The following is a 24,572-nucleotide window of genomic DNA, read 5'->3' on the forward strand; positions in this document are numbered from 1 at the left end:
GGTTCTGCCCCCACACCTCCTGTCCCATCTACTCCTTCTCCTGTTCACCCAACCAATGGGTGCCTCTCACCGGTGGAAATTAACCAGAGACTCTGTTGCAAGGAAGTCCAGGAAGTGTAGCTTCCAGAATTCTAGCTCCCTCGTACGAAAGGCATGAGCTGGGGAGCATGTCGGGTTGAGAGATGGTCATAGCACTTCTCTGTTTTAACTGTTATTGTTGGGAATGGCATTAATAAATTTCCTAAGTTTGAATCATGTTTCCCTTCCTTGGGTGAAGACGGTCTTCTAAGGTATTACTGTATTTTCTTTAAGATTCTAGTTGGACATTTCCACACCATTTTTCTAAGTGGGGTGGCCTTGTCTGTGTTAGTCTTGTCTGGATCTAGAGTCAGAGGTATCATGGAACAGACTGGCAATCACCTTTTTCTGTTCTGTGGAATAGTTTACACTACAGGCACCAGGTGCCCCTTAAAAATGTCAGACACGCCTGCTAAAGCCGTGTGGGCCTGTTTTCTGGTGTGTTTCGTGTTTTGTTTTGTTTCTATGTGTAGCCCTACGGGAGGAGAAGGGGACGACAAAGGATGAGACGGCTGGATGGCATCACCGACTCAATGGACATGAGTCTGAATAAACCCCAGGAGTTGGTGATGGACAGGGAGGCCTGGCATGCTGCAATCCATGAGGTCACAAAGAGCTGGACACGACTGAGCGACTGAACTGAACTGAACTGGAGCCCTGCTATTACAACTTGCTTTTTTTTTTTTTTCTCTATGGGTTGTTTTTCTTTTTAGAATTTTCCTCTCTGGGAGGTACACTTTAGTTGATCCGTTCTCAATTATTTCTAAATGGCTTTTAATTTCGTTTTTAATTTTCTTTTAAACTCAAGTTATCTAGAAAATTGTTTTTTAATTTGCAAGCGGGTGGATGGATTCTTTCCTAATGTGGCAGAAATATTATTCATCAATGCTGACTGCAATTTCCTACTTCTTCCTTGCTGTGGGAATCCATATTCTGTTCAGGGTAGCAACACGCCCAGATCCAAGGCATGAATCATGATCTGCCTTAAGTATCTTGGAACTCCTGCTTCCCGCTTGCCAGTTCCTTTCCGAGCCCCTCTTTGGGGCCAATTTGGGGCCAGGATGGGCACGTGACCCCACCTGGCCCTTCTCAAACCTCTGAGGCTGGGAAGGGCAACACCTGGACACACAGTGCACCTTGCTTTTTCATCTATCTTCGCTGTGCTGGATCTCAGTTGCTGGGCAGGATTTTTCGAGTTACGGTGCACAGGTTTCTCACTGCAGCGGCTTCTCTTGCTGTGGAGCACAGGCTATAGGGCGCGCGGGGATCAGTCAGCGAGGCTCACGGGCCCAGCTGCCCCATGGCATGTGAGAACCTAGCTCCCAGACCAGGCATGGAACCCGTGCACTGGCAGGCAGAGTCCCAACCACTGGACCACCAGGGAAGTCCTCACAGTACAGCTTTGAAAGGTAAGCACGGGCCACAGGCTATGTCCGGCTCCAGCTCCTGGTTCCATCCACTAGGAGCTATGTCACTTTGGACATGTTACTGAAACTCTCTCGGCCTCAGCTTCTCCTCCTTTAAATGAGAAACAATGGCACCTACGTTGTAGACTGACGTGAGCGTCTAAAGAGCAGAAAGACTGAGGGCAGAAGGAGAGAGGATGATGGCTAGATAGCATCCCCGACTCAACGCACGTGAATTTGAGCAAACTCTGGGAGATGCTGGAGGACAGGGAAGCCTGGCGTGCTGTGCCCATGGGGGTGCCAAGAGTCTCACATGGCTTAGGGAATGAACCACAGCGACAAAGAAATGTGGGAGGGGCTTAGAATGACTGGCACAGAGGAATTCAGACAAGTTACCATTACCGTGGAAAAGACCTGATGCCGGGAAAGAGTGAAAGCAAAGGAGAAGACGGTGGCAGAGGACGAGATGCTTGGACAGCATCACTGACTCAATGGACACGAACTTGGGCAAAGTCTGAGAGATGGTGAGGGACAGGGAGGCTTGGTGTGCTGCAGTCCGTGGGGTCACAAAGAGTTGGACATGACTTAGCCACTGAACAACATCACCATAATTATTATTATTATTATTAATGCTAGCCTCCCAGGTGACACTAGTGGTAAAGAATCCACTTGCCAATACAGGAGAGTCTGTGGACGTGGGTTCAAGCCCTGGGTTGGGAATATCCCTTGGAGTAGGAAATGGCAAGCCACTCCAGTCTTCTTGCCTGGAAAATGCCATGGACAAAGGAGTCTGGCCGGCTACAGTCCATGGGGTCACAAAGAGTCGGACAGGCCTGAGTGACTGACCACACATTATTATTAATGCTCTCATCATCAGATTGGGACCATGAGAACAAACAGTCAACATAATGAGAATTCGGAGCAGAGGAAAGGAAAGGCTTGGATCCTTGGTGAGCACCTTGAGCTGGAAACCCCACCATTTGACATTCGGTGAACGTCCTGTCTTAGGTCGGCTTCTAATTTCCATGGAATACATTCTAATGGAATGCCTGATTATATTTTTCATGAATTCAAAAACTGGTACCAAGATCTCTTCAAGGCTTCAATAAAACAACCATGAGCAACAACAACAAAAAAACCTCTCTGCGTCTTGGAGCTGACATCCCTTTTGTGCTAATTTCCACCTGTATTTCCACGAAAGTCAGAGAAAGTAGCCTAGTGAGTTCACTGGCGCACAGGACAGAACGTTCCCTTCATGAGCTTAAAATCGGGCTGAAAGACGAGGACCCCCGCTGCCGTCACATCCCCTACAGCTGAACAGTACAAGGGGCCAAGTAATTGTGTCCACGTGGTAAGCCTCAGCTCAGACAGGCAGAGCAATTCTGCCTAAAATCCCATGTCGTTTCCTGCCTAAAGCACTCTCACCAGGAGATGGTCAGAGCCCCCAAGCAGGCGGCTCTTTTTGAAACCATCATTTGGACCGCACCGCTAATGCAAGCGTGTCGCTAAGGCAGGCGGCGGACCCCAGAGTGGTTGTTAGGGAAGCTGCTAAGGAGCGCTGAATGTATATGCCTGTCTAAGGTATTGACATTTCATGCCATTTCCAGAGCAGCATAGAGGCCCCCGCGAGCTCCTGTCCGGAGCGGGAAGTCTTCTTTCTTCTTGATGAGAGTGGAAAATTGCTCTGTTCTGGCAGGGGAAAGCCACAGGGATTAACACTCTCAAAGGCACAGTAATATCCCACGGCCAAAAGCTCTTTCTGCCTCTTCTCTCAATCTCTCTCTCTCTCTTCCTTAGCTTTTGGGGCGCAGAGAGGGCATCCTGGAAAGCCAGGCCTGCATCTCTCAATATTATTAGCAGAGATTAGAGAGAGAGAAAAGTCCCACATCCAACCCCCCGACCGCACGGAGGGTCCAGGAACGTTTCCCCTTCCATGGAGAGCACGAATTGTAAGGCAGAGTGACACCAAGGGGCCAAAGTCATCAAGAAACGGTAAAAAAAAAACCAAAAACCCTGTCAATATCACCCAGATGTAAGCTTTCTTTAACAGTCGTGCCACACGGCTGTCACTCATGGATCTGTCTGTTCAGTAATGTTCAGTTCTTTTTAATAAAGATTCCCATTTTTCCTGCAAAGGGAAATATCCAGTATCAGCACTAGGCACACACCACAGATATAACACAGACCCACCATTCACGATAAAGGACAGAGGCTCAGGGCCTTTGAACATCTCCTGGCATTTTGCTTTATCGGTGGTGAACAGTTCCACTGAGTTGAATTAAATACTGAAATTTCCAAATGAAGCTCTCAAAACATTGACAGCGTCCTGACGCCCCAGACACGTCCCAAACAGTCTGGCAGCAGGACCGTCATCCTCGTCGGTGGTTCTAAGGGGCTTAGGGGCACGCACTCGCACACACACACACACACACACACACACACACACAAACCACGCTGGGCATGGAGCTGGTGTTTCCTTCCAAGGGGGCTGTCACCCCCACAAAGGACCTGACTTCCCAGAGCCCCCTGCCCCTCCAGAGCACATCTATAATTTCCCAGAAAACCTACTGAAGTTGGAAGGAATCTCAGGCGTCATTACACAGGGGAGGTGGGGCATAGGGGCCCAAGGGGAGACGATCTGTCTACAGCACAGAGGAAACTCCGCAGGCAACAGGTGGGATTAGCGCCGCCTCCAAGCCCAGGGCTCACCTGGGGTGACGAAGGGAGGGGAGCTGTAACCGTCCCAGAGGGCCCTCGGGGAACACTGAAACCCGCACTGTTAGCCTCCTCGCACAGGAGGGGTGGCCCTGAGATTCGAAGGGGTTCCCGGAGATCAGAGCCAGGCAGGTGACTAATGAGGGTCCCGCATTTGGCCAGCGTGGCTGCCGTCACACTGCCAATGTCAACTCTCTCCTTAGATGATCAGTCCTTTCCCGACCCCAAGTCCATCTTTGAGGAGCTCTGCGTGGACCCAGGTGGCTCCGGGTCCACCCTGACCCACAGGACCACCACACCTGAGGGCAGCACTGCGGGGCAGCTCTGCAGGGTCACCGGCCCAGGACCGACCCGCTGTTTCACATTCCTCCCTCCCCGCCTTCTCCACCACCCCAGCCCCCCGGGGTCCAGAGTCCAGAGCGAGTTCTTTTTGACTCGGTCCCCATAACAGATACATTTCCAGGAGGGGAAAAAAAAAAAAAGCCCATTATCAAAATATAAACCTTTCCAAGGGCCCCACCAATGGGTTGTGCTTAAACCACTTCTGTGGGGCGTTCGCCTCTGCACGCCTGCTGTGCATCATAACGGAGCCCCCCAGGGAGCGCTCTTCAGGAACCTCGGCCCCCATGCAAGTGCAGACATGGGAGGACCCTGGGAGCAACGGGAGGGGGTGGACGGCGCTCAGGGAGAGAAGGGCTGAGGACAGCCAATCTACGTGTGGGGACGCGGGACCCCAGACGGCAAGCCCGCCCCTTCCTACCCTCCACCAGAGGCGCGAAGATGCCCGCCCTCCGGAAGTCTCATCACTCAGCTGAGAATCGGGGAAACACGTGGGAAAGGCACAGATCTGGCACCTGTGCCAGGGCCCCCAGAGCGAAGAACCACAGACAGGGCGACTCAAACTGCAGAGCTGTGGTCCCAGGGCTCTGCAGCTGGAAGTCTGAGATCAGGGTGTCGGCAGGGCTGGTTGCTTCAGAAGGCTCGGAGGGAGAAGTGTTCTGGGTTTGCCCCTCGCTGCCGGCTGTTTCTGGCGTTTGCTGCCAATCTTCCTCATTTCTTGGTTTGTAGCAGCACCCACCAGACCTCAGCCTTCATCTTCACATGGCATTCTGCGTGTGTGCCCAAATTTCTCCTTTCTGTAGCTGAAGCTTCAATTCTTCAGCCACCTGATGCGAAAAACTGACTCAGAAAAGACCCTGATGCTGGGAGGGATTGGGGGCAGGAGGAGAAGGGGACGACAGAGGATGAGATGGCTGGATGGCATCACCGACTTGATGGACATGAGTCTGAGCAAGCTCCGGGAGTTGGCAATGGACAGGGAAGCCCAGCGTGCTGCAGCCCATGGGGTCGCCAAGAGTTGGACACGACTGAGCAACTGAACAACAACGATAAGGACGACAGTCACACTGGATTCGGGCGTATTAGATTCCAGCAGTACTTCATCCTAATGAACTACACTTTGGCAACGCCGCTCTGGATAAGGTCACGTTGTGAGGAAGTGGGGGATCAGGGTGATCAAGACTTCAACATGTGGATTCTGGAGGAGGCAGTTCACCCCACCCTCATGCTGAACTGAAGGCAGCTCAGCCACTCGCCTCCCTTGGGCCCACACTGTAATTGCATCACACCTTCCTCTGCAAGACGGGAGGCTACAGCAGCCGCTCAGGTGGAAAAGGACCAGTGAGACCTCAAGCACCTCTCGTGTGTGTTACAGGCTGGGGCTTCACGTGTGCTCAGGATGGGTAATTGGCCTGAACCTCCTCCCCGGGCGGCCCTTCCCGGCTCTCCGAGGCTGTGGGGGAAGTATTCCACCCCAACAGGTGCAAACCTACTCTTTCCACTCCCAGCTGTGAAGAGGCAGGCGGAGTGTTCAAGAGCTGTGTCAAGGGACTCCATCAACTGCTCTTTCGAAGCTTTTCCCCTCCAGCCTGCATTTCTCTTTTTAACACATTGGTAGTGGAGCCTGGCTCTGGGTGCTTGAAAGAAAGTAGTCATTTGCAAGGATCCATATTCCACTGCACGCGTTGAAAATGGATTTACTTGACTGATTGTTCCCACCTTCTTCCAGAAAGGCTTTCAAGGGATTACATGGAGAATAAAACCTATTCTAGCTTGGAAGATCTACCCCTCCCAGTTAGTCAGATGGACCTGAACATACAAATTAATCCAAATTCTCATGTGACTCCAAACCTGGCCTCTTAGACAGGATGTACTCTCTTCAAAGTCGTGTTGTTTTTAAGCTATTCAGGCTGAGTTGTAAGGTGTGCGAGTGTGATGACTGTGGCGTGATGGGTGATGAGGGTGAGAATTAGAAGGCAAAAGTGCTTCTTACAGACTTTCCTCTTATAAAGGAAGAGGGAAGGGAGAAAACCAGCACTGAGAACAGAAAGCAGGGGTGGGATGGGAAAGAAGGTGGAAAAGGGAAACAGAAGGTGTCAGAGACCCACCGTGCCAAAAGCTGTGCGTGTGCTAAACTCTGACCAAATTAAATCCCCAAGAGCACTTTTCCTCTGTCTCTTCAAACTTGCGGATTCTTTCGGAGAACTCTGTGGGGCTCAGAAGTTGATCATGACAAGCCAGGTGGAGGCTTTCAGCTCTGGAGAGCCAAGTCTGAGGCTGGCTCTTGCCTCCTGGCTCTGGTGATTTATAATTTTGGCCCCTGGCAACTCCTTCGCCACATTAAATGCGGGCTCACCCACGGCAAGCAGGCTGGCGGGCTCTGCTCCACTGCCACCCCCCTGCCCCGGGGACGCCCCCACTGGCCCAGGACCGCAGGCAGGGCCTGGAAAAAGGCTTTAGGAGAGAGTGTGGAGCAGCTGCTGGCTCAGCACCCACCTCTCTGTGGCCCCCCAGCCTCCCTCCCGTACCTGCCCCCAGCTCCACCGTGGCAGAGCATCACCAATGGAGCTAGTTACCTGTGAGCCCCCTGGCAACCCAGAGGAAAGGGGGGGAAAGCATGCACTCAGCTTATGTTCAGGGACGAGCTGATATTCAGTGCTCACTGCTAAGGCATGGGGAGTGGGGGGGAGCTGAGATATGCCCTGCCCGGTCTAGCTGGCAGTGCCCGCAGACATGAAGACACTCGTCAGGTTCATCACAGCTCTGCGCCCCAACTGGGTTCCAACAGGACAGCTCCTCGGGGTCACTCCGCACCACCAGCAGCCTTGTTCCTGTTCAGCACTCCCGGGGCAGCATACGCTGCTTCCAGGTAAGGAAGGGCAGAGGGCCCAACTGTGGCCCTTTTTCCATCAAGCAGGTTCCAGTGCAAACACACCACCACCCCCGACCACCCCCAGAACTTTCTTTGCAAACCAAGTGGAAAAGGGAGGGTGGCCTTTGAAATGCCAGAGAGGCCCTGAGTCCCTTCCCCAAAAGCAGTGGGGGCTTGAATAATATGCTTGTATGATAAGAAGGGTTTGGCTGTCCAGTGGTTAGGATCTGTGCTTCCACTGCAGGGGACACGGGTTTGATCCCTAGTGGGGGAACTAATGGCTTTTCCCCTAATAGTTCAGGGGGTAAAGGATCCGCCTGCAATGTGGGAGACCTGGGTTTGATTCCTGGGTCAGGAAGATCCACCAGAGAAGGGATAGGCTCCCCACTCTAGTATTCTTGGGCTTCCCTGGTGGCTCAGATGGAACTAAGATTCCTGCATGCTACTAGGCTAAAAAAAAAAAAGAAGAAGAAAAAGTAAAAATCTCCCTCGGGGGCACAGCAGTTAAGAATCCACTTTGCAATGCAGGCCGATAGAACTGGATAGATACCGGTTCTATCCCCGGTCCAGGAAGGTTCCACACGCTGTGGAGCAACTGAGCCCGGGCACCACAACTGCGGAGCCCACGTGCAGCAGCTACTGAAGTCCACGTGCCTAGAGCCAGTGCGCCACAGCAAGAGAGGCCACCGCAATGAGAGGCCTGCACGCTGCAGCTACAGACCAGACCCCGCGCTCAGCAACGAGAGCCCGTGCAACCCAACGTGCAAGCACGCGGGCTAAGTCGCTCAGTCGTGTCCGACTCTTTGTGACCCCATGAATTGTAGCCCACCAGGCTCCTCTGTCCAAAAAACAAATCTTTTAAAAGGCTGGGAGGGGTCTTGCCAAGAGTGACAGGTAAGGACAAAGGAGCTTCCAGGTGACCTCCAATGTGTAAAAGGACGCAGAAGTGGTCGGTGACGCCCCTCCATCACCACCTTAGGCCCTGCGTGGGTCGCGGCCCCGCCAGGAGATGTGCACTGCTCTTGGGCTATCTTCTCAGGCTCAGCCCGCCCTCCCACCAGGAGAACTGAGGCACAGGGGGCGGAAGGGTCTTGCTACCGAGTGCATGAGAATGGGGGATGGAACCAGGTCCCGGCATAACTGAGACCTCTCTTCCCTCCGACCTTTGGCAGAAAAGAAAAACAGGACCCACGAGAGAGGAAGCAGTTTGCAAAGATCTGGCGGCAAAGCGGGGGGCCACGGTCACACTCTCACATCCATGGGTTTGGAGCTATTTGCCGCGGAGCTTTCCAGGCGCCTCACGTCGTGCACAGAGAATCACGGGCCCCTCCCCCAGGGCTGCTCCCCGGGGTGAACGGAGGCCACTTCCTACACCCACCCTAGTAATGCCTCATAATTAAGATTCCCGGGAATAAAGTAACGCCAGGGAGTTTCATGGAAGATCTGCCTTCAGACGGCTCGGGTCAGCCTTAGGCACAGACAGCAGACTAATGAACGGCCCCCTTTGGGTCCAAAAGAAAAGATGTAATCGGCCCACACAAAGCACGTCCTATGCGATTACAAGAATCCACATGGATGGGCTGACCTGTGACCTATACAACAAAATGAAGACTTTCAAACATCACCGGGAGGTAGGGGGAGTGATGGCTGGCCAGCTGCTCCAGACTTCCAACTCCCCAGGGTGCAAAAGAGAACAAGATCCAAAGTGCTGGAAAGAAACGTGGCCGACTCTGAGCGGTCATTGTGCCGCTTTCTGGCGGTAGTTGTTTCGTGGGGGGCGCGCAGAGGTGGGGGGAGAGAGAGGTGGCTAATGCAAGCTTTTTTTTGAACCACTCAGATGCATGTCACAGAACCACATTTCCTTGAAGAAATTACTGCTTTCTAAAGAAATCAGACTCTGCAATAGCCGGAAGATGTGTTCATTATACTTTGCCAGAGTATTAAAGAGGGTATATTCAGGGCTGGGGGCCGCGGGGAGGTGCCCCATGCTGTGATGAGAAGCACATTCCTACTTGCATTTAAGGGTTCGGAAGGTCTGAGCGCGGGGCCGACCGCCCAAGTTCTAGGCAGAATCGACTGAGGACAAGTAAACTCTCTTTCCCCAGACTTGGGGAGCTGTGTCTCATCTCTCAGGGAACCAGCTGGACACACGATGCCTCAGTGATCCAACTAAGAAGGACCCTCGTCCCCTGACCTCCAAGAGCAGGGAGGTCAAGGAGGAACCACAGTTCCTCCTGGAAAGCCTGCAGAAAGGGACCTCCACCTCCATGCCGCCGACCTGGAGAACCTGCAACCAGCAGCGGGCTCCTCTCTCCTTCTCTTTAAAAATCAACACCCATTCCCAGATTCACTTTTGGCAAACATTGCTTAACTACTGCTGTTTTCCCTGAAGTCTCTGAAGACAGAGAGTTGGATAATGAGCTGGCAGGCTCTTTTGAAATGTTTACTGTGTTCCTTTAAGCAAGGGACATGCTGGTTCCTAAACTAATTTGGGGTTGCTAGATCTTTTCTACTCTTTCTGGAGATCTCCGAAGTAAACACACGGACTTAAGTGTAATTAAGCTGTATCAGAGAGTCAGACAGTCATGGGGCTTCCTAAGGGATAAACCATTGCTGGTCTGTCAATAGGCAGAGATTTTTCCTTAATTCTCCCAGCGGAAAAGAAAAGAGAAATGCTCGAGCGTTAAGGTGACACGTGATCGCACACCCCAAAGATCAGAGGATGAAAGGCTAGGGGGTCTTGACCGTGGCACACAGAACGGACCCAGGTCTTCAGAGACGCCTTCCTAAGTGCAAACTGGCTTGCATCACAGAGTTTTTATTTGAAAATTTTCTAAGCCTCAACCTGGCATAGTTCACAGCCTTGTTGAAAAATAAATAAGTAAAACTCAGGGTATCTAGTCGTGTGTCATTTCTGTGAGAACTGTAATAAACGCGTCCACGTAAGCCCTAAATTCCCACTTTCATAATGGACATCTGGGGTTAGGATGACATTTACATAAATCCCACTGGGTGTTTTGGTTGCATGTTTTTCAAAAGGAGTTCAAAGGCATTTATAGACATTCTGATTCGCGCTTGTGATATCCCGGTGGGGTGGCAAATTCTATTAGCTCAGTTTTACAATTGGGAATAGAAAACCTTACAGCAGTCAAATGGTTTGGCAAAAACCATATGGCGTGTCACTGATAACGCGTTGAGAAGAAAACAGGTTTTTCTTTTCAGCATCTCTCCCTGCATCAGTCCTCTGTTCAATTTGCTTGGAGGATTTTTTTTTTTAATTAGATAATGTAGGTGATTCTCACCTACATCTTCAATCTGCCGGGGCAGTGTTCATCTGGGCAGGGAGTTGGGGGTGGGGGGGACACTGAGCTCCTCCCCTCCATTTGTTGGGAAGGACCAATTTCCTTGCATCACTCCAGCCCTCTGAGAGCAAATTCCAGGAAGCAAAGATGGGCATCCTGGCAAGTAATGCCCAGAAGAGGGGGTATGAGAGCCCAGAGCAAAGATGACTCGCCCAGGCCCCCTTTCCCCCACATAACCCTCAGGATCCCTGTGCCTGAGCTCAGATGACTCCTCCACTGCCGTAGTCCAAACAAGAAGTGGGGAAGGAAGAACAGGAAGAAAGACGTGGGCTTGCTGTCTAGGGCAGATGGTGTATTGGGAACAGATGCCAGGGACAAAGAAGACACTCGACTCCTCAGCGGCTGCCATCGCCTCTTCCAAGAGAAGGACCTCAGGCTGCAGAGAACAGAGCAAGTCGTGGTCAGGGGTGGTGCGGGTGGTGAGGAGGTGGGGTGGGGAGGTGCCTGGGGCTGCAGCTCGTGTCCCTCGGCCACTGGAGCCCACTCCAGGTGCTTGAAGGCCTTGCAGACGAAATTGTCCAATTAGTCCAGAAATAACCCACTCCTGACAAGTCAGCCTTTGGAGCTTCCCAGGTGGCTCAGTGGTAAGGAATCCGCCTACCAATGTAGCAGACGCAGGAGGCAGGGGCTAAATCTTTAGATCAGGAAGATGCCCTGGAGGAGGAAAGAGCAACACACTCCAGTACTCTTGCCTGGAAAATCTCACGGACAGAGGAGCCTGGTGGGTGACAGTCCATGGGGTCGCAAAGAATCGGATACGATTAAGCAGGCAGGCAGGACACACGAGCAGTTGGACGAAGCAGTGCCCAGAAGAAAGGGTCAAAACATCGCTGCCACGAGGCAAGGTTTGTTGAGGGTCCAGGAGGAGCCCCCTGCACTGGTTGACTCCATGCCTGCCCTCCTCTCCACAGGTCCCAGCCATTACCTTCTCCATAACCTGCCCCTTCCTGTGTCAGGGCCCCCACGGACCAATCCATCTGCTGGGAACACCTCTCCCCACCTAGGACAAGCGCACACACCCTGTCCAAACCTGAATTCTTCAGGGAGGGCTTCCTCTCCTGGCCCTCAACCTGGGATCAACCCCTGCTCCTCCCAGGCCTTCCCAGCGTCTCCTGCAGGTGACCCATGACAACAGAGACGAAACCATTCATTCTGACTTGGTTTGTGCAATGGGTGTTTCCCCCACTGAGAGGCGGGTTCACTTTCCCCAGCTCACCACTGCCTGCCCAATGCTAGCACGGCACCCACGAAAACGTAATAAGTTGGTAAAATAAGCAATTCATCCGTTACAACATCAGTTCATTAAGTACAAAGAAAATGCACGTGTGCTCGGTCATGTCCGGCTCTTTGTGACCCCACGGAGTGACTGTGGCCCGCCAGGCTCCTCCATCCATGGGATTCTCCAGGCAAGAACACTGGAGTGGGTTGCCATTCCATTCTCCAGAGGATCTTCCCAACCCAGGGACTGAACCCACAGCTCCTGCATCTCCTGCGTTGGCAGGTGGGTTCTCTACCAGTGTGCTACCTGGAAAGCCTAGGTACAAAGATACAACCCCACAGATGATGGGGAATGGCAGTGAGGGGAGTGAGGTTCTTCTGGGACTGTGGTCTTCTGCCTTCCTGGCCTGCCTCCTCACCACTAAGAGGAGAAGGGCAGGGAGGAAGATGCCCAGAGCTCAGCCTGTGTTTCCTCCGTGGGAATGGCCAACATCGCCCCTCTAGACTTTGGTCGTCGGAATCCATGAAGGCCTCTTCCCCAAAGGATGCTTGTTCTTTTGCTAGAGAATCATGAATTCAGTTCTATTTTCTGATATTCAAATTCTGTTCACGGTAAATCTTTTCCCTGGAATTTCATAGTCTGTGCTTGTTTGGGAGGAATCAATTAAGTTTGTTATATTGTAGCCATGCTTCAAAATACACAGGAGATTCCAAAGCTGAGCTCCTAATGACTGTATTTTATCAAATTAGGATTGTTCAATTATGAGTAAAGCTTCCATCAACATTAATAGCATTGTTGGAGGCTTGTTTTTTTCTTTTTTTTTTTTCCTCAAACAGAATTCCTCACCACCCCCTGGGAACTTCATAAAAATATCATTAGAAACAGAAAGGTATTAGCCTCTTTTCACAGCTCTGCAAGCAGCTTTTTTTTTTTTTTTTGCAAATAACCAGAGGTCCTTTTTCGAAAACAGAGACGGTCTACTAAGAGACTGCCTGGAGATCTGTCATTGCTGCAAGAACACGACCACCAAGCTTCACAAGCAGTAAAAACTGATCCCAGAGTAAGTTAAGTAAGAGGCAAGTGGACTCTCTTTTAAAATTTGTATTGGAGGCCAGTTGCTTTGCAATTCTGTGTCAGTTTCTGCTGTACGGCAAAATGCATCAGCTGTACGTATAAATAGATGCATATATCCCTCCCTCTTGGACTTCCTTCTCCTGCAGGTCACCATAGTGCAGTAAGTAGTGCTCTGGGTGCTATACAGTAGGTTCTCATTAGCTGCCTATTTTATACACAGTATCAACAGTATATATATATATATATATATATGGCTGCGAAATTCTGGGCTGGATGAATCACAAGCTAGAATCAAGACTGCCAGGAGAAATATCAACAGCCTCACATACGCCGATGATACCACTCTAATGGCAGAAAGTGAAGAGGAACTAAAGAGCCTGTTGATGAGGGTGAAAGAGGAGCCTGAAAAAGCTGGCTTAAAACTCAATATTTGAAAAATTAAGATCATGGCATCTGGTTCCATCAACGCAAATAGAAGGGGGAAAAGGAGAAGCAATGACAGGTTTTTTTCTTGTGCTCCAAAATCACTATGGATGGTGACTGCAGTCATGAAGTTAAAAGACCCTTGCTCCTTGGGAAAAAAAAAAAAAAAACTATGACAAATCTAGACAGTGTATTAAAAAGCAGAGACATCACTTTGCCAACAAAGGCCTGTACAGTCAAAACTATGATTTTTCCGGTAGTCATATATGGATGTGAGAGTTGAACCATAAAGAAACCTGAGCACCAAAGAATCGATGCCTTTGAATTGTGGTGTTGGAGAAGACTCTTGAGAGTCCCTTGCACTACAAGGAGATCAAACCAGTCAATCCTAAAGGAAATCAACCCTGAATATTCATTGTAAGGACTGATGCTGAAGCTGAAGCTCCATACTTTGGACATCTGTTGCAAAGAGCCAACTCATTGGAAAAGATTCTGGTGCTGAGAAAGACTGAGGGCAGGAGGAGAAGGGGACAACAGAGGATGAGATGGTGAGACAGCATCACCAACTCAATGAACATGAATCTGAGCAAATCCCAAGAGATAGCAGAGGACAGAGGAGCCTGACATGCTGCAATCCATGGGGTCACAGAGTCAGACACGGTCAACAATATATGTCAATCCCAGTCTTCTGATTGCTCCCACCCCTCCTCCCCTTGGTATCCATACATTTGTTCTTTGTGTCTCTATTTCTGCTTTGCAAAAAAAGATCATCCCTACCATTTTTTTAGACTTCACATACACGCGTTAATATATGATGCTTATTTTTCTCTTTCTGACTTATTTCACTCTGTATGATAGACAATCTCTAAATGAGGATAGGAGGCAGGGGGTCAACCAGTAAGAGAACAAATGAAGAGGACAGGGCAGTGAATGTGTGGACAATTCAGCCCCCAGCACAGGGAAGCCAGCCAGAGTTGAGAGAAGTCAGTCCCGGTTGTATGGGACGATGCATTTTGTCCCAGAACTCCTTTCTAGTGATATAAATTACACTAAAACTGAGACCGGTGGAGTAGGACCAGCAAACTTCTCCACTGATGCAATCAGATCATTTCCAATTCCTTCACGGAACCTGCCGAGCCTTTAAAAGAGTCCGCAAACCTAAAACTGCATGTATTATGCATTGCTCAATGTATCCAAAAGTATCAGTTCATAAAATGTGAAGGTTTATTTCGAAAAGTACACACTTAGAATTCACTTCAAATGGTTTTAATTTTTTTAATGACAAATGGCACGTCTCTCTTTGCCAGTTACCCAGAGGCAGACCCAAATCTGAGAACAGAAGAAGCCATTAGCACCGCCGTGAAAAACAAATACGAGTCTTCCGTCTTCCTATTCTCTGCAGTGTCCAGTTGTCATTTCCGTAACAGGAAGAGGAGGGGAAAAAGACAGAGGGAAACCCGAAACTCCAGGAACACGTGTTCAGCAGAAGAGAACTTGATCTCCTCCTTGTTTCCTGAGCTACTAAGATGAGCAGCTTTTGCTTCTTGAGAAATCCCTGTTCTCACCTTCACAGATTCGAGAAACTGAAGATTTCCACCCAGATTGAGACTCGCTCCTCTCCCCTTTCACAAGTTACTCTATTTCTGTATAATCCATGAGTTTCCAAACACACCCCAAATGCACGTGTTGTACATGAGGACACACGTCCCCCTGGGCAGCTGTCGTGGGCAAGGGGTGTGGTGAACAGATTCTCAGGGTCCAGCTCAGAGACTCGCAGGCAACTGGACCCTTCGCTCCTGCGTCCCCACTGGTCTCCTAGAGTCTTTTCGTCTCACATGCCCTCCAAGCTGCTGCGGTCTGTGTGATTTCTGAACCACACATTGGCTCTTAGAATCTTCCCTTAACTCCTGGGAGGAAGCTCAGATTCCTGAGTCCCAGAGAAGTGTGGCTCCAGGAGGCATTCTAGCCCCATCTGCCACCCCTTGCCTAACCTTGACCTTGGCCACAGCCACTCACTGAGCTGCACAGTGCTGGTTCCTCAGCCTTGCCTCCCAACCAAGCCACACACGGAGTACTTGGGGCTTGCTGGGCACTCCGGGGAGCACCAGGTGTGGAGATGGTTGCAGGGAGTTGGCAGTGCAGTGAATTAAAGGTGATGTTGTGGGGTGCTAGACTCAGCTCCTGGGGAGCACCCTGACTGAGGCAGGAGGTAGATGAGCACACCCTTCCCCAGGGTAAAGTCACTGGAGATTCACTCCCTGTGGTCCGAAAGGCAAACAAGAACTGCCTTGGCAGGACAATTGGCAGTCTTTCTGCGCAAGTGTGGTCAGGACAACTGAGATAATGTAACTGGGAAAGGTTAATTTTGACTGTATACGGGATCTGCTTCTGTGACCTTAACCCTCATCCTGCAGCTTTGTTACTGTAGGCATACATAATGGCCTGCCTCGGGGAGATAACCTGAGCCTGACCACCTGTGAAATGACTGTGAGGAAGTGAAACTAACACAGCCAGCCCCCTGCCTCAGGCTTGCCCTTCTAGTGGACATTTGCAAGGACTGACTCGCCTTTTGACTTGTTTATCTTCCCCCACCCCATCTCTGATCCAAGAAAGAATCTGGCCCCCTGCAAGATATTCATTTTGAGGCACTAACCTGCCACGGGCTTTCCTGGCGGCTCAGACAGTAAAGGTGCGACCTTCAGTGCAGGAGACCTGGGTGTGGTCCCTGGTTGGGAAGATCCCCTGGAGGAGGGCATGGCGACCCACTCCAGTATCCTTGCCTGGAGAAGCCCATGGACAGAGGAGTCTGGCGAACTATAGTCCATGGCGTCCTAAAGAGTCTCGGACACAAGTGAACGACTAAGCACAGCAAAACCTGCCATCTTCACGGTCAGTCAGCTTCCAAATAAAGTCTCTTCCTTGTCTTAACACCTCGCATCTTGGATTCATCAGCCTATCACGTGGGGAACAGAGCAAGGTCGGACTTGGTAACAATAGCAGGCTGGGCTCTGCCCAGACCACATACTCTCATTCTCAAAGACAGGAGACGCCCCTGACCACACATGCGCAGAAAGACTCCTTGGGCGCCAAAGGAGAATGACGCAAACTGACGCCAACTACCCATAAGCCTTTGCGGTGGAATCCATCTTGGCTGAGCGATGCGTGTGTGCACACACGAGAGGATCTGAGACCCACCAAATACGGACTCTGAACCGGGCAAATTCAAATGACTGATCAGAGGAAAACCGGAAGAAATGCCCCATAAAAGTAATTCAAACTGCCACGAGGGCCTGACTCGGACACTCTCAAGAGTCCACCCCGTGTGTCTCTCTACATGTACTTTGCCCTCCTTATAACATACTTTACTTGCTTCACTACTTTCCATCTTTGTGGGAATTCTTTTCCCACAAAGCGGAAGGGCCGGGGCCTTGTCACTGACAACAGGTCTAATGGCTAGGATTCTTTGCTCTCACCACTGTGACCCAACCTCAGCCTCTGGCCAGGAACTGAAGGCCCACTTCAAGCAGCTGTAGGCTGAGGCCACCTAGGATCATGACCACCCCCCACCCCCACCCTCTGAGGGGCTGTTCTTTCAGGCGTGCAGAGGAAAGTTTGAGGATACATATGTGTGATGTAACTCACACTGGTTATGATAGTTACTATACAAACACATAAAATAACAAGGGTTAGTGAGGATATAGAGAAGTCAGAATCTTGGTGCAGCTGCTCTAGAAGGATCTAGTGGTTCCTCAGAAAATTAAACATAGAATGACCATATAATCCAGGAATTCCACTTCTGGGTGCACACTCAAAAGAACTGAAAGCAGCTCTTGAAGAGACATTTGCACACCATATTCAGAGCTGCATTTTTCACAACAGCCAAAAGATGGAAACGACCCAAATGTCCATCAACTGATGAATGGATAAACAAAGCGTGGTATAGTCGCACAACGGAATATTATTCAGCTTAAACTGAAAAAGGAAGGAAATTCTGACACATGCTGAAGCATGGATAAACCTTGAAGACATCACACTAGTGAAATAAGCCAGACACAAAAGGACAAACATTTTATGATTCCACTTACATGAGGTATCCAGAGGAATCAGATTCATAGAGACAGAAAGCAGGATGGTGCGTGCCAGAGGAGGGAACAGGGAGTTAGTGTTTAATGCGGACAGCGTTTCAGCTTGGGAAGATGAAAACGGTTCTTGAGATGGATGGTGGCGGCGGTTACCCTACAATGCAAATGTACTTAACGTCACTGAACTATTCTCTTAAAATGCTTCAAATGGTAAACTTTATACTATGTATATTTTTACCACCATAAAAAAAATAATAACATACATAGAATTTCTGCTTCTAACATTGATTTAGCCATCAGGACTCGATTTACCCCCTCTCATTAACAACAAACAGACAAAACTGCTTAAAAAAAGTAGTAATGTTCAGATATTGGACAGCAGGCAAGCACAGAACAGTGATCCTTGAGAAACAGAAATATGAGATCAGCCCGATGGTTGCCTTCACGTGCTGCCTAGAAAATGTTCCCAGGTCACACTGCAGAGAGGGACGACCCAAACCGAGCCTGGGGTTCTCTTGCAAGTGAGGGGATGGAGTTGAGACCTGGGAAGACAAGGAGGCTGGGACTGCAGGGCAGCGTCCTGGAGAGGAGGAGCTGCAGGAGGGGAGTGGGTTGCTTGGCGAGAGAGCTCTGTGGTCCTGCTGAGGATCTCCCTGGAGACCTCAGCTGAGTACTGGTCAGCATGTACAGAGCAGACCAGGAGAGACCCACCAGGAAGGAACACAGAGAAGCATCTTGAAGTTCACAGAGGGCTATAAATAGTTAGTATTCTCACAGAAACAAAGAAACCTTGTAACACACAGGGCTTCAGGAAGAGTACTCAGAAGGAAATTGTCTCAAAATTGGGGCAAAATTAGCCCTCTGCTAATGGCCATTTTGATCTTGCCTAACAAAGCTAAAGAGTTAGCCTCAAAAGGACTGAGTTATTTCCAAGTGACATAATGGCTCCCAAGAACAAAGCTCAGGGATATGTAAAGGAATATAAAAATACCCAGCACCCAGAACAAAATAAAATTTACAATCCTGACATCCAATCAAAAATTGTTAAGAATGCAAAGTAACAAGAAAACATTACTCATACTCAGGAGAAAAGATCAACCAAAACAGACCCAACAATGACACAGATGATGGAGTTGAAAAGGTGCTAAATATTTTCTATAACTAGATTTTGTACACTAGGAGGGTAGAAGAACACCTAATTTTGAAAAGATATGTAAGATGTGAAAAAGACATATATTGAATGGATAGAGATTTTTTTAAAGATCTCTATACTAGTGGGCAAAAAGCACATGAAAAGATACTCAGCATCTCTAATGATCAGAGAAACACAAATCAAAGCTACAGTGAGGTATCCCCTCACACTGGTCAGAAGTGCCATCATCAAAAAGTCTACAAACAATAAATATTGGAAAGAGTGCGAAGAAAAGGGAACCCTTACTCTGTCAGCGGGAATGTAACGTGATAGAACTACTATGGTGGACAGAATGGAGGTTTCTTTAAAAACTGAAAATAGAACTGCCGCATGACTAGCAATCCCACTCCTGGGCATATACCTAGAGAAAACCATAACTGGAAAAAAAGACAGATGCTATGTCCACCACAATAGTCACTACAGCACTATTTATACCAGCCAAGACAGGGAGCAACTTAAATGTCCATCAAAAGAGAAGTGGATAAAGAAGACGTGTTACATATATGCAATGGAACATTACTTGCCCATTAAAAAGAATGAAAAAATGCCATTTGCAGCAACGTAGATGGTACCTCGAGATCATCACACTAAGTAAGTCAGAGAAAGACAAATACCTTATGATATCACTCATACATGGAATTCGACGGAAAAATGATACAAATAAATTTATTTACAAAACTGAAACAGACTTACAGATATTGAAAACAAAGTTATGGTTACCAAAAGCGGAAAGTGGAGGGGAGTGATACATCAGGAGCTTGGGATTAACACACACACACTATTATATATAAGATTAAATAACCAAAAAGGACCTACTGTCTAGCACAGAGAACTCTACTCAATATTCTGCTCGATACTCCTATATGGAAAAGCAACCTGAAAGAGAATGAAAATATGTTTATGTGTAACTGAATCACTTTGCTGTATACTTGAAACTAACAAAACTTTGAATCAGTTATACTTCCATCACATTTTTAAAAATAAAGATAAAAATTTTTAGAAGATGTCTAGAATTAATAGCAGATGACATAGAACAGAAGAAAAAAAAAATTTTAGTACCCTTGCAGATTCAGGGGAAGTAGAAGCCATCCAAAATATAACAAGAGTAAAATTATGGGGAAAAAATGAACAGAGCTTTAGTGGGATGAATTCAAACAGCCCAGTGTATGTGTAATTGAAGTCCCTAAAGGAGAGGCGGGTGGAGAGAGAAGTATTTGAACACGTTAATATAATGGTTGTAAGTTTTCCAAACTTGGTGAAAACCATAAATACATGAATACGAAAAGCTCAATGAATCCCAGCTACAAGAAATATGAAGAACACTACACCAAGGCACTTCATTATAAAGTTGCCCAAAATCAGCGATAAGGAGAAAACTTCAGAAGCAGCTGGAGTGAAGGAGGGAAGGACACTTTATATTCAGAGGAACAAACATAAGAATGATAGCCAGCATCTCGTCAGAAATACTGCATGCCAGATACAACACAGCGACATCTGAAAAGTTTAAAACCTGCCAATCGAGAATTATTTATCTGGCCAGAAAGCATGTGAACAAAGGACTGTTTCATATATACAAAAGCTGAAATTTAAATTTATCAACCAGCAGAACTTCACTCAAGCAATGATGAACTAAGTCCTCTGAGCAGAAAGCAAATCATAACAAAAATCAGATTTACATAAAGGAATGATGCGCATCAGAAATGGCGAATACTGGGTGAGTGTTCAAGAAATATTCTCTTATTTTTTAAAAAAATCATTTAAAAAGATAATTGATTATTTCAAGGAAACATAATAATGATATATTGTGAGGTATAAAACTCAGGTAGAAATAAAAAATGTGCACAGAAGCTAGGAAAGGAAACATGGAAATTGAGCCTCGTAACTGTTGGGCTGCACATGAAGTGCTCTAATATTACTTGAAGATATACTGTGAGAACTTTAAGATGTGTACCATAAAACCTAAAGCAACTTTTATTTAAAAAAAAAAACGAACAAACAGGTACAGTAAGCCAACAAAGGACATAAACTAAAATAATAAAAACCTCTCGGTCAATCCAAAAGAAGTCAGGAAAAAGACGGCAAATAGCCTATAAGGCAAATAGAAAGCAAATTCAGTGCAGTAGATATAAGCTCAATTATATCAACACTTATCAAATGTAAATGCTCTAAACACCTCAAATTAAAGCAAAGTGTCAGACTGAATAAAAAATCAAGAATTACCTACATACTGCCTAAAATATATCCACCTTATTAAAAAGATGTAGATAAATTGAATAAAAACAGACTATATCATGCTGAAAATAATAAGAAAGATGGCGTGTCTACCTTAATATTAGACAAAGCAGACTTCAGAGCAAATTAAGAAAATCACTTACTAATGATAAAGGAGTCAATTAACCTAAAAGACAACAACCCTAAATGTTTATGCCTCTAAGAGCTTCAGAATACGTGGAACAAAAACTGGTAGGGCTAAAAGGAGAAATAGACAAATCCACAGTTATTGTTGGGGACTTCAGAAACCTCTCTTAATTGATAGAATAAGTATATACAAAAATCAGTAAGAATCTAAACACCATTAACAATACTATCAGTCAATTTGACCTGAAGTCTATAGAATATGATAAATAACAACCAAAGAATATGCATTCTTTTTGAAGAATATTCAAATATTTACAAAGATAGGGACCAAAAAATAAGTAAATTTACAAGAATTCAAACAATGCAAGTTATGTTGTCTGGCCACCATGAACTCAGGAACCAATACCTGAAAGTATCTGGAAATTCCCCAGTATTTGGAAAGTAAATAATATGCATCTAACTAACTTATGGGTCAAAGAAGAAATGCCAGGAATATTAGAATGTAAGGCTTCCCCAGTAGCTCAGTGGCAAAGAATTTGTCTGCAATGCAGGAGCCACAGTTTTGATCTCTGGGTCGGGAAGATCCCCTGGAGGAGGGCAGGGCAGCCCACCCCCGTATCCTTGCCTGGAGAATCCCATGGACAGAGAAGCCTGACGAGTTATGGTTCATAGGGTTGCAGAGTAGTCAGAAACGAGAAAACATGACATGTTAACATGTGTACTGCTACTGCTGCTAAGTTGCTTCAGTTGTGTCCAACTCTGTGCGACCCCAGAGTCGGCAGCCCACCAGGCTCTGCCATCCCTGGGATTCTCCAGGCAAGAACACTGGAGTGGGTTGCCATTTCCTTCTCCAATGCATGAAAGTAAAACGTGAAAGTGAAGTTGCTCAGTCGTGCCTGACTCAGCAACCCCATGGACTGCAGCCTACCAGGGTCCTTCATCCCTGGGATTTTCCAGGCAAGAGTACTAGAGTGGGTTGCTATTGCCTTCTCCGTATCATGTGTAAGGTGCAATTAAACCAGTACTTGCAATGAAATTTATAGAACTAAACACCTAAAAAGAAAAAGAGAAACCTCTTGAAAGCTTCCATCTTAAGAAATAAGAAAAAGTAAGATAAAAATCAATAAAGTGGGAAAAGAAAAATTATATAAAATAATGAAGCCAAAAGCTAAGTATTTGAAAAGATAAATTCAAACTGATAAAGCGAAAGTCGCTCAGTCATGTCCGATACTTTGTGACCCCATGCACTTTAGATGCCAGGCTCCTCTGTACATGGAATTCTCCAGGCAAGAATACTGGAGTGGGTAGCCATTTCCTTCTCTGGGGGATTGTCCCATTCAACAGATCAAACTTGGGTCTCCTGCATTGCAGATGGATTCTTTACCATCTCAGCCACCAGGGAAGCCCTTACTTTTAGCCAAACAAATGCGGGAAAAGAGACAGAGAAAAAAAATTACCAATATCAGAAATAAGAAAGACGAGCAACATTCCTACAAATCCTATAGGCAAAAATAATAATAATGAGAGAATATTATGAACTTTATATAAATTCAATAACTTAATGAAATGGGAAATTACTCGGAAGACACAAATTTCCAAAGTTCACCCAAGAATAAACAGGCAACCCTAATAGGTTAGCTTTATATCTATTAAAGAAATTGAATTTGTACTTAGAATCTTTCTCACACAGAAATATCCCAGACCCAAAAGCCTTAACGAGAGCGTTCCAACCACCACTTAAGAAAGAAACAAATACAGTTCTACACAAATCCTTCCAGAAGACTGAAGAGGAGGGGGCATTTTCTAACTTGTACAAGGCCAGCATTACCTTGATACCAAAACCAGAAAATATTACAAGAAACTGCAGAGCAATATCCCTCTCCTATACACATAGACATAACTATTCTTAACAAAATTTGAGCATATATAATCCAACAGTAGGCAAAAAGGATACTACATTGTGACCAAATGGGGTTTATGAAAGAATGCAAGGTTGACTTAACACCTGAAAATCAGACAGTATAATTCATCACATTGTCAGAATAAAGGAGTAAAAGGAGAGGCTTATATCAATAAACACAAAAGACTCATTTCACAAAATCCAATATCTCATTCCTTATAAATACTGTCAGGAAATTAGTATTAGAGGAAATTCCTCAACCTGAGGAAGAGCAGCTACAAGAAAGCTACAAGTGACATTACTAAAGGTAGAAGAGTTCATCCTTTCCCCCGAGTTCAAGAACAAGATAAGGATGTCTGTTCTTACCACTTTTATTCACTTTTATTTTTTTTAGAGGTTCTAGCTAACTCAAAGGGGGCTTCCAAGGTGGTTCAAGAAGTAAAGAATCTGCCTGCCAATGCAGGGGCCACAGGAGACACAGGTTCAATCCCTGGGTCGGGAAGATCCCCTGGAGGAGGAAATGGCAACCCTCTCCAGTATTCTTGCCTGGGAAATCCCATGGACAGAGGAGCCTGCTGGGCTACAGTCCACGGGGTCGCAAAGAGTCAGACACAACTGAAGCGACTGAGCATACACACACATACACTAATGCAAAATTGCAGAGAGAAGAAATAAAAGGCATATATACTTGGAAGGTAGAAGTAAAACTGCCATAATTGCTCATAGTCATGACCCTCAATGCAGAACATCCTAAGGAATCTACAAAAAACAAAACCCACCAGAACTAATAAGTGAGCTTAGCAGGTTTGCAAGATACAGGTCAATACGAATGATTCTATGTATTAATATCAACTAGCCTATATGTCTCTACATATTAACAAGTAAACAAAAAAAAAATTGAAATAGAAAAAAATAAAATTAGCCAAATAGAATCAAAACAGATAAAATGCTTGGGGCTGAATTTGAAAAAGGGTGTGCAAACAACACAAAAACAACACAACAGTGTGAGAGGAGCAGCTCTGTAAACGGAGACACACTGTATTCATGCATCAGGAGAGTCAGTGCTGTTGAGCTGTCAGGCGTCCCCAAGTGAACGTACTGATTCAATATCAACTCAGTGAAAATCTCGGCAGATTTCCTGTAGAAATGGAGTGGCTGATTTTAAAAATTTATATCTAGTCATTCAGTCACGTCCAGCTCTTTGAGACCCCGTGGACTGCAGCCCACCAGGCTCCTCTGTTCATAGAATTCTCCAGGCAAGAATATCGGAGTGGGTTACCATTTCCTTCTCCAGGGGATCTTCCCAGCCCAGGGATCAAACTCAGGTCTCCCGCATTGTACACAGATTCTTTACTGTCTGAGCCACCAGGGTAGCCCTGGTGGCTCGGACAGTAAGTTATATTATTTATATTAATTTATATTAATTCAATATAATATATATTTATATTAAATTATATATTAATTTATATTGAAATACAAGCACCTAGAAAAACTACACACACATACACTTTGGTGGGAAAATAGGACACAGAGAGCTTAAACTAAATGAATA

Source organism: Ovis canadensis, chromosome 18, assembly GCF_042477335.2.
Source record: "Ovis canadensis isolate MfBH-ARS-UI-01 breed Bighorn chromosome 18, ARS-UI_OviCan_v2, whole genome shotgun sequence".
In the NCBI taxonomy this organism is placed as follows: Eukaryota; Metazoa; Chordata; class Mammalia; order Artiodactyla; family Bovidae; genus Ovis; species Ovis canadensis.